The sequence below is a fragment of the Macaca nemestrina genome, chromosome 2 (genome assembly GCF_043159975.1).
Source record: "Macaca nemestrina isolate mMacNem1 chromosome 2, mMacNem.hap1, whole genome shotgun sequence".
NCBI classification, from domain to species: domain Eukaryota; kingdom Metazoa; phylum Chordata; class Mammalia; order Primates; family Cercopithecidae; genus Macaca; species Macaca nemestrina.
In genome coordinates this window covers 143848224-143855071 of record NC_092126.1, presented here as the reverse complement: position 1 = coordinate 143855071, position 6848 = coordinate 143848224, and the positions used below count along the sequence as shown (strand labels likewise).

The window sequence follows — 6848 nt, the reverse complement described above, 5'->3', positions numbered from 1 at the left end:
AAAAAAATGGAAAATAATAAATAAAGCTTTCCCCTTGCTCAGTACCCAAATGACCATGTAGCATGTGTGGTATAGGAGGTACTCAGAGAGAGTTCCACAATGCTTAAGGATTGGAAAATGTACCCCTTTTGTTGTTGTTGTGGCTGCTGTTGTTCATCTGCTGTGTCGGACACTTCTTGAGCACCTCTTCAAAATTTTCTTGGCCCACTAAGTGTAGGGAGTCAGCTCCATTCACTGCTGTGGGACCAGTATCATGCTGGCACTAATATGGGCCTCACTGTACATCTCACTCTTCTGCTCTGGGACTTGGGAATCCTCTTTGAGTAAACAAGAAGAGCAGGAGTGTTTATGCCCATGAAGCCATTCTTGACCAATGGGACACAGGAGCTGATGGATAAATGCTTCTTTTTTGTCCTACAGACACATATTTCTGAAATGAACTCTGTGAGGCTCCCCAAAATATCCCAGTGAGATAGAGCACTAATCACCCTTAGCTGGAGTCATGGAGGGGCAACTTGGGAACAGGTTCTCGTATGGGTTTTCCATCCTGTGTTTCACTCCCCTGACCTGCATTTTTATTCCTTGTGACCGTATTCCCAAATGAACTATCTGCAAAGAAGACCTTACACTGGCCTGCACTTTGGGTGGGGGTAACCCAGCTAGGATATCTGCTTTGGTCATACTTTACTGTGTTCCCATGTATGTGGATTTACAGATTCTATCCTTCAATTTTAATAAAACCAACTTTCATGTAAAGAAAAATGAACCTCTGAAGATTCCCACAGCAAAGCTGCTGATTGAAGATAAACCGGGAATGTAAGCACAAGATGACAAGAAAATCACAAAGCTGATTCTTCTCTTACTCAAAGGATGAATTCCACACGAGCTACAGAGAAGAAGAAATAACTGGTGTAGCCTTAACAATAAATTAAAATAAGTTTTAAATATTTTTATCTTCATTTTATTCTTTTAAAATTGCATTTAAAAAACAAATTCCAGGTCAGGCGTGGTGTCTCAAGCCTGGTAATCCCAGCGCTTTGGGAGGCTGAGGTGGGAGGATCACTTGAGCCCAGGAGTTTGAGACCAGCCTGGGCAATGTGGCGAAGTCCTATCTCTGCAAAAAATACAAAAATTAGCCAGGCATGGCAGCCTGTGCCTATAGCCCCAGCTACTCAGGAGGCTGAGATGGGGGAAATCACCTGAACCCAGGAGTTCAAGGCTGCAGGAAGCTGTGATTATGCCACTGCACTCCAGCCTGGGCAATAGAAACCCTATCTCAAAAAACAAACAAACAAAAAAAAGCAAAGAAAATAAATTCCATATATTTTTAAAGTTCACAATGAGTGAAGTAGTCCATATATAATTTCTAAATAAACGAATATGCATATATGAGGAGCATGCACTCAACATTTTTTACTGATAGCTTGGAGACCACTGGTCCAAATAAATTCAAGGCTGATCTGAGTGCAATGGTGTTTACAACTAATCAATCACAACCAGTTACAGCTATCTTTGTTCCTTCTCCATTCCCATTGCTCCACTTGACTAGCCTTAAAACATATATAAAAATGAAATGAAATTTTAAAAAAAATTTTTAATTCAAATGATCTTACCTTTCCAGTTTCCTTATCAGCTTTGATTGGGTATAATAGGAGGTGAGCAAAACTGAGTCATTCATAAAAGTTTCCCTCAATAATCCACACTGATGAACAGAGCAGATTCATTGATAGATAAACAATTTCTTTTATTTTACATGTCTTTAAAAAATTTTTTTTGTACAGACAGTGAGCTGTGATCACACCACAGCACTCCAGCTTGAGTAATAGAGCGAGACTCTGTCTCAAAAAAACCTAAAAAGTGAATGATAAATAAATATAAAAATATTTGGCCGGGCGTGGTGGCTCAAGCCTGTAATCCCAGCACTTTGGGAGGCCGAGACGGGCGGATCACGAGGTCAGGAGATCGAGACCATCCTGGCTAACACGGTGAAACCCCGTCTCTACTAAAAAATACAAAAAACTAGCCGGGCGAGGTGGCGGGCGCCTGTACTCCCAGCTACTCGGGAGGCTGAGGCAGGAGAATGGCGTGAACCCGGGAGGCGGAGCTTGCAGTGAGCTGAGATCCGGCCACTGCACTCCAGCCTGGGCGACAGAGCGAGACTCCATCTCAAAAAAAAAAAAAATATATATATATATATATATATATATATATATATATATATATAAATATTTGTCAGTGTACCTCTAACAATGCCTTTAGTAAATAAAAGGTAAAATCATAAAGTTTTTGGAGGCAAATATGGAAGAATATCTTCAGGACTCAAGGGTAAGCAAGAGTTTCTAAGGTTCAGAAGGCAAAATCACAAAAGAAACATTTGATACATTGAAATTTGTTTAAATTAAAAACTTCTGCTCATCAAAAGACAATTAAGAAAATGCACAGGTGGCCGGGCACGGTGGCCTTCGCCTATAATCCCAGCACTCTGGGAGGCCGAGGCAAGTGGATCACTTGAGGCCAGGAGTTCAAGACCAGCCTAGCCAACACGGTGAAATCCTGTCTCTACAAAAAATACAAAAGTTAGCCAGGCGTGGTGGCACATGCCTGTGGTTCCAGCTGCTGGTGAGGCTGAGGCACAAGAATCGCTTGACCTCAGGAGGTGGAGGTTGCCGTGAGCCAAGACTGGGCCATTGTACTCCAACCTGGGCAACAGAGAGAGACTCTGTCTCAAAAAAAAAAAAAAGAAACAAACAAAAGAAAAGAAAATTCACAGGCAAGCTACAGACTGGGAGAAAATATTTGCAAAACATACTCGTGACTAAGGACATATATCTAGGATATACAAGTAATTCAATAATAAAGACAACTAATCCAATTTTAAAAGGGCAGAAGTAACATTTCACAAAAGATATAAAAATAGACAATAGGTCAGGCCTGGTGGCTCATGCCTGTAATCCCAGCACTATGGGAGGCCGAGGTGGGCGGGTCACTTGAGGTCAGGAGTTCGAGACCAGCCTGGCCAACATGGTGAAACCCCCATCTCTACTAAAAAAAAAATAACAATAATTAAAAAAAAATAATCAGCCAGGCATGGTGGTAAGTGCCTGTAGTCCCAGCTACTCAAGAGGCTAAGTCAGGAGAATTGCTTGAACCCAGGAGGCGGAGGTTGCAGCAAGCCAAGATGGTGCCACTGCACTTCAGCCTGGGTGACAGAGGGAGATTTTGTCTCAAAAAAAAGCAATAAACACGTAAAAACGATGAATGATTTATTCATTCACTCTACAAACATTCACTGAGTATTATACACCAGGAGGTGGGAGCAGTTTTCGTGTGGGAAGGGGAGGGTGCATGCTGTTGAGCTGGACTGCAGGAGCTGGGGTAAGAGTTAGGAAAAAGAGGAGGGGCACACTGTCATACCCACAGATCCATTCAGTCTAATAGGGTCTTGGCTGGGTCTCTCTGAGACGGACCTGTGCGGACCTGCGTCCCTCCCTCCCCTTTGGGAGGTGGCAAGGGATAGAAAGCCCCTCAACTCTCAGCCTGCCTGAGCAGGGACTGGTATGTCTTCTAAAGGGCGAAGTGACTTTGACCCTGGGTTGCCGCCAGCACAACCAAGGAGGTGGCTGGACAACTGGAGGATGAACAGAGAGCCCATCCCCCACTGACCCGGAAATGGCCACCTTCAAAGGCCAAGACCACCGGTCCCAGGAAGACATGCTGACTTTGCTGGAATGCATGAAGAATAGCCTTCCAACCAATAACAGTTACAAGTTCAAAACCACCTAATCACATATGGGGACAAAGTAGCATTTAAAGATTTCTGGAGACATGACAAGTTCAATAGGTAGAGATTTCTTTTTTCTTCTTCTTCTCCTTCTTCTTCTTTTTGGCTTTGTTTTGTTTTCTAGACAGGATCTCATTCTGTCACCCAGGCTGGAGTGCACTGATAAGATCATAGCTGATTGCAGCCTCAAACTCCTGGGCTCATGCAATCTTCCTGCCTCAGTTTCTGGAGTAGCTGGACCCACAGGTGTGAGTCATCACACAGGGCTAATTAAAACAAATTTTTTTTGTAGAGATGGAGTGAGAAATGGGTGTTGGCCAGGCTGGTCTCAAACTCGCAGCCTTAAGCATCCTCCCACCTTGGCCTTCCAAAGTACTGGGATTACAAGCATGAGCCTCTGTGCCTGGCCTAAATGAGTGAAAATTTATAACAAGGTGAGGAAGTTGTGCACTTTGACAGAATTGATCCTCAAGGCCAGAAACATGTTAAAAATCCTTAAAAAGGTTAAACTCAAAAAACTCAGACAACACCCAGACTTCCCAAAGAAGTCTCTGATCTCTTATTTCCACTTCTTTATGGAGAAGCAGGCCCAGTGTGCGAAACTCCACCCTGAGATACGTAACCTGGACTTCACCAAGATTCTGTCCAAGAAATAAAAGGAGTTGCCTGAGAAGATGAAAATGAAATACATGGAGGACTTTCCAAGACAGAAACAGAGTTTGAGTGAAACCTGGCCCATTTCAGGAAGGATCATCCCAACTTAATCGAGAATGCCAAGAAGCCAGACATCCCCAAGAAGCTCAACTGTCCGACCCAGCAGCTGTGGTACACCCATCAGAAGAAAGAGTTTAGTGTATGTGTGTTTTTGGGTTTTGTTCTGAGACAAGGTCTCATTCTGTCACCCAGCCTGGCCAATATGGTGAAACCTCCATCTCTACTAAAAAAAAAAAAAAAAATTAAAAAAAAAAATCAGCCAGGCATGGTGGTAGGTGCCTGTAGTCCCAGCTACTCGAGAGGCTATCACGGCTCAATGCAGCCTCAACCTCTCAGGCTCAAGCGGTCCTCCCACCTCAGCCTCCCTAGTAGCTGGGACTACAGGCACACACCACCATGCCCAGCCTATTTTTTTTTTTTTTTTTTTTGAGACGGAGTCTCGCTCTGTCACCCAGGCTGGAGTGCAGTGGCCGGATCTCAGCTCACTGCAAGCTCCGCCTCCCGGGTTCACGCCATTCTCCTGCCTCAGCCTCCCGAGTAGCTGGGACTACAGGCGCCTGCCACCTCGCCCGGCTAAGTTTTTGTATTTTTAGTAGAGACGGGGTTTCACTGTGTTAGCCAGGATGGTCTCGATCTCCTGACCTCGTGATCCACCCGTCTCGGCCTCCCAAAGTGCTGGGATTACAGGCTTGAGCCACCGCGCCCGGCCTGCCCAGCCTATTTTTAAACATTTTGTGTAGAGACAGGATTTCACTATGTTGCTCAGGCTGGTCTTGAATCCTGGGCTCAAGCGATCCACCTACCTTGGCCCCTTAAAGTGCTGAGCTTACAGGCATGAGCCACTGTGCCTGGCCAAGAAGGTGTATCTTAAAGTGTGGCCAGATGCCCCTACAAGGAGGTGAAGGACTTTCTGGGGAAGTAGTGCTCTCAGCTCTCAGACAAAAAAAAAAAAAAGACTGAAATGGATTCATGAGGCTCCAGGAGCAGTGGAAATAGTACAAGGAGATCATGCAGACCTATATCCAGGAGCACCCTGAGCCAAACATCTCTGAGGAGGGCCCCATCAAGTCCACCCTCACCAAGGCTGAACACCAGCTCAAGGACAAATTTGATGGGGGACCCACTAAACCACCGCAGAACAGCTACTCACTGTACTGTGGAGCTCATGGCCAACTTGAAGGACCTGCTCAACACGGAGTGCGTGATATGCCGTGGGGCCAGCAGTGGAAGCTGCTCTCCCAGAAGGAGAAGGAAGCCTAAGTGTGACCAGAAAACAAAAGATTATGAGGTGGAGCTGCTGCGTTTTCTCAGGAAACTGCCCCAGGAGGAGCAGCAGCAGGTCCGGTGGGAGGAGAGCGTGCTGAACATCAACAAGAAGCAAGCCACCCGCCCGGGCTCCAAGAAGCCAGCCCAGGAAGAGGGTAAGGAAGCCTCTGAGAAGCCCACGTGGCTTCTCGGTGGATGGAAATTGGCAGTCATCTCCCGGAGTCAGAAGAAGCACTACAAAAGCTGGCCAATGAGCAGCAAAAGCATATAAGGTGCACCTGGACCCCTGGGTTAAGGGTCTCTGTCCCCCAGTGGGCCATGTTCATCTGCCCCCAGGAAAAGCGGCAGCAGCTGCAGGATGAGCAGCCTGGGTTCTTGGAGGGCAAGCTGGCCTGCATGCTGGCCCGAAGGTGAGTGACTTGTCTGAGAAGGGCAAGTACAAGGCCAGAGAGCAAGCCGGGCAGGGAGTGCCAGGAACTCAGCAAGCCGCCTGAGTCACCCAAGACAGCACAGGAGATCTGGCAACAGAGCATCATCAGCAACTACCTGGCCTGCTTTAAGAACGACCGGGTGAAGGCCTCGAAAGCCATGGAGGTGACCTGGAATCACAAGGAGGAGAACCTGATGTGAATTGAGAAGGCAGCCAAAGACCAAAAGCGATGAGAGAGCTGAGTGAGATGCGGGCACTTCTAGCTGCTACAGACTCTTCCAAGATGATGAAATTCCAGGGAGGAAGCAAGAAGCCTCGTGAACCGGAACCAGAAATTCTTCCAGGAAGCTGAAACACCTGCCACAGATGGAGCGCACGGTGGATGGAAATTGGCAGCCCTCTCCCGGAGCCAGAAGGAGCACTACAAAAAGCTGGTTAATGAGCAGCAAAAGTGTACAAGGTGCACCTGGACACCTGGGTTAAGGGTCTCTGTCCCCAGGACCACACAGCCTAGAAAAAGTACATCTCCAATAAATGTAAGAGCATGACCAAGCTGCGGACTCGAACTCCTCTGAGTCCAGACAAATGATCCTGCAGTCCAAGTCAGAGTCCTAGGAGGATGATAAAGAGGATGAGGGCCATGAGGACAAGGGTGGG

The 6848-nt window shown here is 46.6% G+C and overlaps 1 pseudogene; it reads left to right on the top strand.

Annotated features, from left to right (window-relative positions):
- Positions 1-2298: 2298 nt before the first annotated feature.
- LOC105477820 (nucleolar transcription factor 1-like) lies at positions 2299-6032 on the top strand (annotated as a pseudogene).
- The last annotated feature ends 816 nt before the right edge of the window (positions 6033-6848 follow it).